Raw genomic sequence first — 12,345 nt, 5'->3', positions numbered from 1 at the left:
AAAAAGCAAAACGCGCGTATGGCGAAAAAAAGGGAGGAAATTCGTAGATCGCGTACGGATGACATATCATCGTGATTACTCGTTTCTCCGATGCGGAAAATTTCCAGCCAGCTGAACAAATTACTCGATATTAATTCCTCGTTTTCAGTCGTGTGACCTCGTAGCTGTTGCGCTGTATAATGCCTAGAGAGAGAGAGAGAGAGAGAGAAGGAATTCTTTTAGCAAGAGTACGTTGTCCTTTGTCGCGACGCTTTTAATTCATTTGAAAAAGGAAAAACGCGATTCGACAGAGCACTTTCTTTTTTCTTTTTCCAGGAATTTCGTCCCAATTTTCGAAGCAACTGATTTTTAAACCCGGAATCCGGAAAGTTTGAACAAAGGAGAGAAAAAAAAAAATAATAGAGAGCAGGAGAAACATTGACTTTTCGGTAGATATTCGTAAAATACGATTGGAGGGAACGTGAGTAAGAGAGAAAATTGTGGCTGACGTGCCATCGAGAGCAACGTTGGAAATTCGGCCGGGATTCCGACGAATTGCCGTTATTAATTCTCAGTTTTCACCGTCGGCCGTGCACTTGCCATTATTCAAAGCTACCGGAAGCCACGTGGAAACGCGTCAAGCGATCTGGCAATATCGGCTATACCAGTCCGACAGAAGGAAAGGTAATTAACGATAAAATAACGTTTCGTCGATGCTTCTCCCCTTGTTAGATTAGATACGTGTTTCTGTTTATCAGCGTACGATACAACTTTAACAAAGTAATTACATTAATTCACAAGTTGAAGATCGTATCAATATTTAAGTAACATTTAAGTAACAATTCTAACAGAGATGGAACAGCGAACAAAAACGAAGATTTCGACTCGTTGTAAAAACGAGTAAACGCGTAAAAGAGATTGTGGTTCTCCGGTTAATAAATAAACCGGTCGAAATTTTTCAAAAGAATCACGCGCTGTGTAGACTAGTTTCAAAAAGCGAGGTAACTTGTTCGGCTTGGCGATAAGATAGCGCGTAACAAGAGTAAATTTCATCGATGTCGCGATAAGTTGCGAGAGATAGCTCCTTAGAAATTTATCTACCTCCTATTTATTCACCGAGAGAAGAATCGTAATCGTAAACAGACGAACAACGCTGGTGCTCGAAATTCTCTGTGTTGCGAGCACCACAATTTCTGAAAATAGAAAACTTTATAAACAAACGACGAAGTGCGAACAAGGATTTTACAAGGATTAATTTGGAAGGATTGATCCAATCTCTCTGACTTCTCGAGAAGAAATTTTGCAAACGCTCAATTTCAAAGAGGAAAAATCACTCCGTTGAGGTTGCACACAATTTTCGTACGGGTGTACGCAAAAATCGTACACATTCGAATCGAGATCGAATCGGCGATAAAATATCGCTCGATGAAACCGTCTATAGTGAAAATCAATTACCGAAAAATCCATCTCGTCTTACAAAAAACGTTTATGCACATAAATCTCACGGGGAGATTTAATGGTCGCAATCGGCCGGCAAAAATGATCCGCGGGACAATATGTCGATTCGCGGTACCAAGGAGCGTGCGTTTTTTACGTCTCAACGAGTCAAGATCGATCTCCGAGCGGTTAGCACCGGCTCGCAACGATTCGTACGATGACAACGTACTATTAATGGCTCCCGTTGATTAAAACGATCATAGCCGGGTATCGAAGCGGTTTTTGCGGAAACTTTTCACGCAAAACTTCTCGTGTATTCGCGCAATGAAAATAGCCCGGACAAGGCATCCAGTCACGAAAGATAATAATTGCCACTGTGAAAAGTTATCGTTGCAAAACACTCGACCTCGTCGTCGAGTCGTTTCTTATCGCTTTCTTATCTAACGTTTCTTTTTATCGAGTCGATAACGATCTTTGAATTCGACAGAGAGTCTTCTTCGCAAATCAAATCGATCGCCGAGCGCAAATCAAGTAAGTAAATAACTGTTACAACAGTATTATGTATTTTTATGTACATAATGTAATTATAACTAATTCAAAATAATTCAAAAATTGACTATATCGTTATTACATCGTTATTTGATATCGAATTTAATTTGTTAATTTAAAAATGACTTGCTATTGAAAACTCTTTTCTTTTTTTTTTTTTTTGCTAAATGATTTCTTTATTCGTCTATTAAATATTTCTTGCTTTGAGATGTAAAAATAGTAATAGTAATAAACACTTGCTTATAATAGTAATAAATAGCTGTATAAATAGTAATAAATAGTATAGTATAAATAGTAATAAATAGTAATAAATAGTATAGTAAAATAGTAATAAATAGTAATAAATAGTAATAAATAGTATAGTAAAATAGTAATAAATAGTAATAAATAGTATAGTATAAATAGTAATAAATAGTAATAAATAGTATAGTATAAATAGTAATAAAAATAATATATGATTATGGAAACTTGACTGTGACCCAGTCATACGCGGCGATCAACGTGTTGATCGATGTTACCAATTATAAACAAAAATTTATCCGGAGAAGCTGGTTCTAGTTTTGTCCGATTGAGAAAAAAAAAAAAAAAGAGAACGAGAGAAAGGGAAATGGAAGGCTGAGATTCTCGCGAAAAGTAAGAGAGTGATCGGTCGATAGCGCGCGGACCGCGAACAACGGCCAATTTCCGGCGGAAACTTCCGGCAATTTCTGATTGCGCTTATCCGGTGGACAAAGAGTTGCACGGAAAAGTCAAACAGCGAACGACGATACGGAGAATCGAAAGTTGCCGCTGCCCGAACGAACGAACGAACGAACGAAGAGATCCGTGCATCGACTTTCGGCCAGGTAATCCCAGCGTTATTCATAGCCACGGCATTACCGAACTTCCCAAGTAGGATTACCGAAAGCAGCGGTTACCTAGGCTGTGCTTCCTTTTCGCCTGCGAGCCTTCTTCTTCGGTTCCGAGAAGAAACTTCTTAAACCATCTCCTGCACACCCGGCGGTAGAGTAGATCTCTCCTACTCTCGCCACTTCTCTCACTCAATTTTCCCCCCTCGTTTTCTTCCTCTCTGGCCATTGACTTCTTCGATGAGATTTCATATTGCTCTTTCAGATCTTCAGCGCTCTCTGATTGGGCGCTTTTGTACAACCCAAGCGTGAAAGAATTTTTTCAAGGGACGAATCAGGGTGTTTCTTCGTTTGATGCTCTTCTTTTTTTTCTTCTTCTTCTTCTTCTTCTGGGTGTTTTTCTCGATTCGATGGTACAAAGTTTTGGAGTTTATTAACCTCTATTATCCTCGAGAGAGAGAGAGATTTCATATGTAATATACATTCTCTTAACTTCTAAAAAGATTGGACTTTGAAATTTTAATACTGAAACTACCAAAGTTTTAACACTGAAACGACTGAAGTGTAATATTCGTAGGAAAGAAATTAAAGATGCAAGGTGCAAGAAAAAGTTCACGACACAGCAAGGAACGCGCGAGCTGCTATTAATATATTTCGTTAAGTCACTCGAATATTTAAAAATATTCTGTTATAAATATATGATAATTATAAACTGGTCATTTTCATCACTTTGGTAGTTAACACATTGTCACTTCCTACGTGTATTACTCGCGAAATGAAATTTTCTTTTTCTTTCTAAAATTCCGACGAGTCAAATTATTATTAAACGCGTGTGTTTATTTCGTAGACTGAGGCTGGACTGACTAAAGTACAGTTCACATATCGCGACGTGAATACCGGTTTTACAAATTTGCGTTCAAGTGCACGTACATGCACATCGGCGCGTGTTAGTTTTCTTTTTCCAACCGAAACTTCTAGAATCGGCTGCAAGTTACTCTCTCGGGGGGGAAAAAGAACACCGTCGTGCTGCAGGATGTCCATGACATTAGAAACTCGACTCGCAGACACACGCGCGCAATTTTATAGGAACAAAAGTGTCATCTTTTTCATTCACCCGGATACGAGACGCGTTTCAACGTCCACGTCAGCTGCGTGAACATCAACGATGAAGCGAAACAGCTAGAGCTAGCTAGTTTTAGTCGGATTAGCAACGTACGTACGTGAAAGTCACGTTCCCGATGGTTTTTCTCATCGAGACGTGCCTCGATGATAAATGAAACGTGATCGCAATGAGAATAGACGGCGGAGAAACGACACGATACAATACGAGTAATTATCACAATGCAGGAAGGGGGATCTTGTAACCGCGTGTATGCTCGATCGAGTTTCTTCGTGGCAGATCGATCGGATAGATATCTTAGTTGATTTCTAATAATAACGCCGCGAGGAGTTTCTGTTACAAATAATTGAAACGCGAAAACGTTTGCTGTCCTCCAATTAAAACGGCAAGATTAATTTCTGACGTGATCTACGAAATTACGTACAAATCGGAGAAGAAGTCGGATTCATTCGGGAAATCACATCTGTAATTCGACCTCTCGAGCAACGCGGAATTCCCTGTTGAAACTGAAAGGTATATGAAAAATTCTTCAGCCGCCAGAAGGCACGAGCAGAATTTTGTTATTAAAAGAGCACGCATCGCGAGGATTGCGCGGGGAAACACAAAGTCGACAGTTCCTCGGCGAGGAAACAGTTGCTTCATTAAAGATTACTTAAAGGCCCGAGAATCGTGGAGTTTCGTGTGTACGAGCACAACCGTTTTACATTTACAACGTCTCGGTGGAAATGCTCTCGAAAGAAAAGTAACAGTCGTAGCAGTAACAAAGTCCTCGACTTGAGTAAAAACTACGAGTCCGAGGGAACAGTTCTCACCGCGAGACAGAGACACAGAAAAGAATTTGAAAACGAACATCTTAATTAACCCAGATATACTCCATTATACTCCAGAGAGACGCAACGTATTTATTAAATTTCACGGTATTTCAGCTGTTCGAGCTATCGAGAATCTCTTGGCAATTTTTTTGAGAACTAGCCAACGGCAATTTGCCGCCGACACAATTAAATTTCCAAATTTTTTTCATGGGAACGGTCTATTGGGCCAGTATGAACGTAGTGTGTTCGAAGTGCGGTTGGTGATATAGAAATCGATATTCATAGATGGCCGACTGAAAGAGAGAGAGAAAAAGAGAGACAGAAAGGCAAAAAAAAGAAAGAGGGAGAGGGAGAGAGAGAGAGAGAGAGAGAGAGAGAAAGAGAGGATCGAAAATAAAAGCTACGAACAACTGTTACTAGATGCAGTCTCGCGAAAAGAACGTCGATTGTCCTAGATGCGGATGCACGTCCTGGACGCATCGGGGAATAATGAATAATTGGAGCGGCACGGAAACCACCGAATCCCGATAATTGTTGTACGTTTGTTCGATAATTAGCATTCTATCGCGACCACCGCCGGGCCGTCCAATAATTTCCCAGGGAAAAACTTTTGGACCGGCAAGCGTCCAAAGGGAATTTCGTTTTCCCGGTTTCCACCGTCGGTGAATCAAGGCTTTATCGCGTATAATTCGATTAATTTCCGAGGTTTATAGATAGCGCCTGACCTTTGCGATTCGCGATATAAATTCGTCGGAATCGCGAGAACGCAGAGCTGGTTTTTCTTCTTTTTTGATTTAATTAAGAACGATTATCGGCGAGCCATTGTCGGTGAACGAAGAAGAAAAAAAACTTCGCTTCAAATAGCTACAATTCCCAAGCTTGAAACGTCCACAATACTTGGAATATTATCGACTATTACGTGAATTTTCATTTATAGATTCGTCGATGTGATTACGTCCTCGTGAAAGACAGATTGAAACAGTCAATTAAAATTCTTTTCGTTTCGACTCGTCAAATGGAAAATGAACAAACGCCTGACAACGATTGCACGATATTATTTCCGATTGCACAATTGAAAGTAATAAACAATAAATAAATGTAACATAACCGAGAAGTAAGTTATTTTCTTCTCGAAGACTCGGCGAATAAACGCAGCTCGAACGATATCCCGCGATTGGATATGAAACGCGCGACCTTGGTCGGATCGGTATTGGCACCGATCCGCCCACCGAACAACAATACGTACTTGGTGACAGATACGCGCATTCCGGCGAGTACGACACCCTTGCACGTGCTCGACGCCTACGCGCGAAGCGTCCTCGCGCGTTCACGAGCCAACGCGACGACCTCGAGGCCTGCAATCGGCCGCTCCTATCGCGGCCAACGCGTCATCGAAATTACCATGGACTCCAAGCGGAAGTTGATAAACCGCTCTCGCTTTCCAACCGAACGGACAGTGAAACACAGACGAGATGAACAATCGAACGAATGAAAACTACGGAGAGAGAGAGAGAGAGAGAGAGAGAGAGAGTCGAGGAGAGCGTGTCTGTTTTACACAATGGGGATAACAGGAACAATATCGGCAACAACGCAGCCTCATTTTCCAATTTCTTTGTTAGATCGTGCGCTAGGAAATTTAATAGATGCATGTACTTTCACTTGGTCGACGAATGCTGCGTCGATAATTTTTTAGCGAGCCACCTCATCGAATGGAATATATATCGGTATATTGGAATATCGGAGTACCTGGGAGTGATTGGTAAAATGCAACTCTTGATCATTTCACTTACTGTCCTGTAGTGAAATTTGGCTTGGGACGCGCTTAAAGAGCTGCTTAATCGAAGCGATTCTACGTTTCCGATTGCAATTTGTAGTTACGATCGTTGTTTTCCTTTTGGGAAATCATCTGAATTATGTAATCAATAAAGAGTCAAGGTATCGAGAAGTATCGCGAAATTCAATCGAATTAAATTTCGCTTGGGAATACAGGTCGCGTTTTATTAAAAAGAAATAACACCACGACTCGTCTGAAGACGAGAAAATTGTGATAAAATTGGCTCTTTAGAATTATTGATTTCCCCTGATTACCCGGTTATCCCGGTTGTCAACTTCTTCATCGCGTGTTTATTCAAACACAAACGAGAGAAAAGGCCCGAGATTGGGAGACGAGAGAAGGAAAAGCTGATCGCAAGCTGAGAATTCGTTTGACGTCGCAATCATCCTCTCGTTAAAGCGAAACTGCCGCTCACGAGGCAGAAGAGCGAGAAGCAACGATAAATTTTTTGCACGAAAACTGCATCAAGATAACTCGCAAGCCGCAGACATGATAATCACCATCGTGACCTTACCAGCCGGCCACGGCTAACCTATGCTAAGGGCGCTTTTTCATCGTCGACGACTCAGCGCGTTTGAAGATGGCGCCTCGAGAGGAAGGATGATACCATTCTTCACGTTTAAGAGGATCAAGCTGCTTATGATTGCCAAGATCTGCCTGCCTCTCTCCGTCCTGACTACCTCTGCCGACAAATAATTCCAGCGAACGAGAAAATGGGCTGGTTTGCTTCGCAATTTTTTTGCAATTTCATCTTTTCAATTTAAAAATCAATAATATACACATTTCGCATAGCAGCAGACGAATCCGCGTATTTCGTTTTGTTTCAAACGGTATTGAAACAGCAAAATTTCATACGACTGCGCATGAATTTAGCTTTATCTCCAACGTTTTTTCATTTTCAATAGAGCGCGTGCGATAAAGCTGGCGGAAAAATTAAGGAAACTTTTTAGGAACAAATTCGACGAACAAAGACGTTCCGAATGGAAACGACTGGATTTCTATCGTGCATTTTATTTTTGTGGCTGGAGATTGTATTGTATTTCAAATTGGAACGCAATCGAAATTGGTTCGGAAAAATTTCAACAACCTGATACACTGGCGTGGAACGCTGATTTTAATATTCATGTTCACCAACTGTTTTCCTTCTCTCTCTCTCTCTCTCTCTCTCTCTCTCTCTCTCTCTCTCTCTCGCGTTCGAAACGTAATACTATACAAAGCGGACACGCGTGTATATTTTTTCAATTAAGGGGAAAACAATGCGAGATTTAATTCACGAAAATTAAAAATCGAGGCACGGGAGAGGGGAGTGGGAGGGAAGGGGGGAGTGGGAGCCCGTTCCGAAAATCCAAGTGACAAAACGAGATCCGATCTCGAGTTTCTCCCCCACCCGCGTGCGTTAAAACAAAGTTTGCGTTACCATATTGAACACCCAGTATGGATGTTTGAAATGCATCGAACTTGCTCGTGTTTCGTGTTTGTGTTGAGCCAACAAGCGCGGCGACTCTTGATTCAACCCCTGCCCCCCCCCCCCCCCCCCCCCTCGCCATTAGATTAAAAGTATATTTGCTTTTCATTTAAATTTACAACGCTGTCCGCGACAGGACCGCGCTTTTTCAAGAAACCTCTATACACGTAGTTCGTACACCGTCTACAATTCGAAACTCGAGCCGCTGTTTCCCCGGGTGGGGAAAGAGAAATCGAATTGAAGAAACAGATAGAAACAGATTCACTTGTATCAACTCAAAATATGGCCAATTGATAATTTTTTTTAAGATATTTTATAGACGCGAAACGCATTTTTAGAGATTTAAATAATTTCGTGAAATATGCAAACAAAAGCTTTCCTCGACTTGGATTTCACCGATGGAAACTTTACGCTTTAATCGTCGGCAGTGTTAATCTTTCTAATGTTAACCCGTTGCGCTGGCAACTGGGTCGCGGACCGTAACGAGTGACCGAACGGTATACAATAATTCGCTTTCTTTGTCTTTTTAACTCGTCGGTATGGATGTCACTGGATAGAAGTAATTAAGAAGTAACAAAGTTATCGTTTATTTTGTCTGGGTTACATTTAAATATACTTAAAACTGAGAAAAAGTTGCAATTTTGCACGTGAAAATTGTTACACGTCATTCCAGCGCAAGAATTCAAAAAACGGGTGAATCAAGTTCAAATTACAAGACGAGAACAGTTATTCAGAAATTGATTGTATTGCCGCGATGGTACACGGCTGATTCAAGTTGGACAGTCGTTAAGCCACGTCGTTGTTCCTAATTCCGCAGTAGAGATACTTAAAATGTCATTTGCCGGCCGCGGCCCGCGAAAAAGGAAACGGTACGTTGCAGTCACCAGCTGCAGAAACAGCAATTCTCGAAGCGGTCGAAATTAATTGGAGACACCGGGACGTGCGTTACGAGTTATCATTCGAGGCAGTAGCCTAGAGATAAGATAAAAAGAAAAGAAAGAACAAATATCTTTGTACGCGTTGCAACTCGTCAGTTTCGGTGTAAAAAAAAAAAGAAAAAGTACCGAGATATTTGAGAGAAAAAGTCGAAAGCTTGCCAAACTCGCGCAGTTGCTGTCTACGCGATGTTTGTGTGGCAATTAACCGCGAGAGATCGAAGTCAATCACGCAGAAACAAAGGCTGGAAACTGCAAGTTGAAGCAAAATTCTAGGTAGGTTGCACCTGGCCACCTGGACCGGTCTGACAAAGCGCAGAACATTGTGCAGAATCGTCGTAGAGCATCGCGACGATGCTATCCTCGGAGAGTTGGCTCGTCCGGCTAATTAGCGCGAATGAGCCACGGGACAAAGGGAACCGAGGAAATGATTAACGCGAACTCTCGCATAGCCACGAAAGTAAGGAAGAAAATTCACCTCGGCCTTGCTAAAATCGTTGGATTTTCAACGCGGACACGCGGACACCGGAGAATTTTATTCTCGCGGAAGTACCATTTCTCGTCCATGGATCCTTTGTGCCGGTGGGCTGTACAAAGGACCAGTCCAGTCGTGAATACACCAGTGTGTACGATGATATCGCGTATCTCCTCGAGCATCCCATGTACGACCCGTGAGATACGCGGTTTGGCGTGTCTATTATCTATTAGGAACACGTACACCCGGAACTGAGATTAGCCCTGAACCGCCAATAGACCGGCTGGCCAGATAGACGACGAAAGAACTTTACGAGTTAACGAGTCAGAGTGGAGCAAAGGAAACAGGAAATTTGCTAGTTTACAAGCGATACCGTGGCCGGAGGAGGTGCTAGGAAACTATAGAGGAATATAACTTGCAATAAACTTGGGGGAATTCGCTCCGACGTGACGTTTATTTAGCGCCGAATATCAATCCGCGTAATGGGTATGGTGTTTCGCAAGTTCACCGAGTGTACCGAGTGTGGCGGCTTTGACGACGCTAATTTCAGTTCTATCGTTCGCGTACGTGTCTCGGAACAATAATAGCTTGGCTCGACGGAGCTCGGCATTGGCGCGTTCAACCGCGTGCACGAGGACGCCTTGTTGCATTAGCGAACCCATGTTAATCGCGTTTTATCGTGTTGAAATGCCACATCCGCCAGCAGACTGAACTTTCCAATTTCCAAATTCTCAGACGAGACAGAACGCACAGTTAAAAACGTTCGAGTTGAAAAGTTATTAAGCAAAAAATATGAATTTCTCTTCGTGAGAAAAAGATTAAATCAATTGGTCTTATCGTCGTTAACGAGTGTTAAACGAATTAAATAATAAACATACGAATAAACTGTGGTACAATGGCCAATGGCAGATCTCGAACGATGTCGCTAGTTCCTCGTGAACGAAATGACAAATGGCTGGTCTGGTTAAATGAAAGGCAATGCAGTTACGAGAGGTAGGTGAATTTCTGCTTGCTCGAAAGTGCATCGACATGCACTTACGTAAGCAGTGACCCATTACTTTAAGATACGCGCATCAGCGACACTAGAGAAATTACCGGCGAGGATGATTATCAAAGCACCGAACGGTCCTGTTATCGGATGATTTAACAGGCTAATTGAACGCCTCGTCGACAACTGCCTGGAACTGCTCCGTTTTCTATTCGCGACCACATGCGAACGAAACTGCGTACCTGGCATAGATATCGAATCTATCGAACACGATCAATTTCTCCTTTGCTTCGACTTGTTTCGCTCGATCACGAACGACATTCTCTCAATTCGTAAATTAACGACAGTAAAGACTAGCGAGTGGCACTGAAACTATTAATTTGTTACATTTCAGATGATACGTTCAGTTTTCCGAGTGTTTTTCCTTTGGCGTTCGTTGCTCGTTTCGAGAACGCGTAAACGAAATCGTAATGTGATTACGAAATTAAATCGTAGCTAACGGCGACAAAAAAAAAAAAAGAGAAAAGAAAAGAATTAAGAGCGCAAAATCAGTGAAACTTACCTTCGTGCCGTGAGAACGTCCTCGGTTCACAGCTTCCGATCCTTGGCTAGATGATCGACTTCCGCTCGCTATTCATCAACTTTCGTTTTCTATGGCAGAGGACGATCTCTCACGAAGTCGCTCGGGCTCGGGCGAATAACCGTGAAAGTTTTGGGAATCGAGCCGGAAAACTGTTACTTCGTGTAGACACTCACGCCTCGGTGACTCTGAAAGTAAAAGAACCGACTCTGGTAAGTAAACGCGATTAGACTCGCGTTAAATTATTTTCCACCGTACTGTCGTACGAAAAAAAAAAAAAAAAAAGAAAAAAGAAAAATAATTGCAAATTTAAGAATCTTGGTTCGAAAATGTTCACAGGTAGATTGATGATAATTACAAACTAGTAAAGAAATTCTTTGCAAATTACGTATACATTTCGCGCGAAAAAGTAATCAAACACTTTACGTTTCTGTCCGTGGGAACGCCCGAGTAAGTGATATTGACCGCTGCGTGGTCAGACGCGTCGTACGACACGTTCTCTTTCCACTGGAAATTACAAATGCAATTACAAATTATAAATCGAGGTTGTCCCACATTGAAGAATATTTGAAACGAGAGAGTGTTTGAAGGTCAAAGGGAACTTCAGACGTTAGAATCGAGTTGTCGTCAGCCTTTAAATAACCGGGGAGGGCCGAAGAGGCGATGGTTTAAGTTTACCGGGCGCGTCAAAGGCAGAACTGGCTCGGTAATTATGACAGACGCGGTTACACACACGGAACGCGCGGAGGAAGCGAGGGACTTTATTCGCGCGATTCTTTTCATAAAGGAAACGCAGCGAGAAACGTGACAGAGAGAGGAAGAGAGAGAGAAAGGAAACGAGGGACGAATTGTAAAAAGCGAGGAAAAGCAGACACGGTAATGAAGAAAAAGAGAAGGAAACAAATTTTTCTCATCGAGCTGTTCGTATAATATCTCAACAAAGAGGATAACGGAGAAGGTGGAAAAAAAAGAGAAAAGAAAAGAAAAGATCTCGAATGAAGACGAAAGGCAAAAAGGAAGAGACGATAATAATTACGACCGCGTTCGTCCTCTCTCGACCGATCTCTCGCAAGAAGGATAAAAATGACAGTGTCGCCGCACTGACTGCGCAGATAAAGCAACAATTCTATTAGCGACAGCTTAGTAGTTCTGACGTGCTGTAATACCATCTTCAATTTGCTTCTTTCAGTTCCAATTTCGTCACGAAAATTAACTGCATATTACTGTCCAGGGTAATAGAATTTTTCTCTGACGTATTAAGAAATATTTTCTTTTCTATCCTTTCTCTCTCTCTCTCTCTCTTTCTTTTTTTTTTTTTTTTTT

General features: G+C 41.9%; 1 protein-coding gene across 5 annotated transcripts in view; it reads right to left on the bottom strand.

Annotated features, from left to right (window-relative positions):
• LOC122527015 (putative polypeptide N-acetylgalactosaminyltransferase 9) overlaps positions 1-12,345 on the bottom strand; it is a 264,654-nt gene that overhangs the window by 129,844 nt on the left and 122,465 nt on the right. For all 5 annotated transcript variants that reach the window (XM_043650793.1, XM_043650788.1, XM_043650787.1 and 2 more), the window contains one exon: positions 11,005-11,210. The gene's annotated coding sequence lies outside the window, so the exon portion shown is untranslated. The remainder of the gene's footprint in view (positions 1-11,004; positions 11,211-12,345) is intronic.

Source organism: Frieseomelitta varia, unplaced genomic scaffold (genome assembly GCF_011392965.1).
Source record: "Frieseomelitta varia isolate USP_RPSP 00005682 unplaced genomic scaffold, Fvar_1.2 scaffold_207, whole genome shotgun sequence".
NCBI lineage: Eukaryota > Metazoa > Arthropoda > Insecta > Hymenoptera > Apidae > Frieseomelitta > Frieseomelitta varia.
This window is presented reverse-complemented; position numbering and strand designations above follow the sequence as displayed.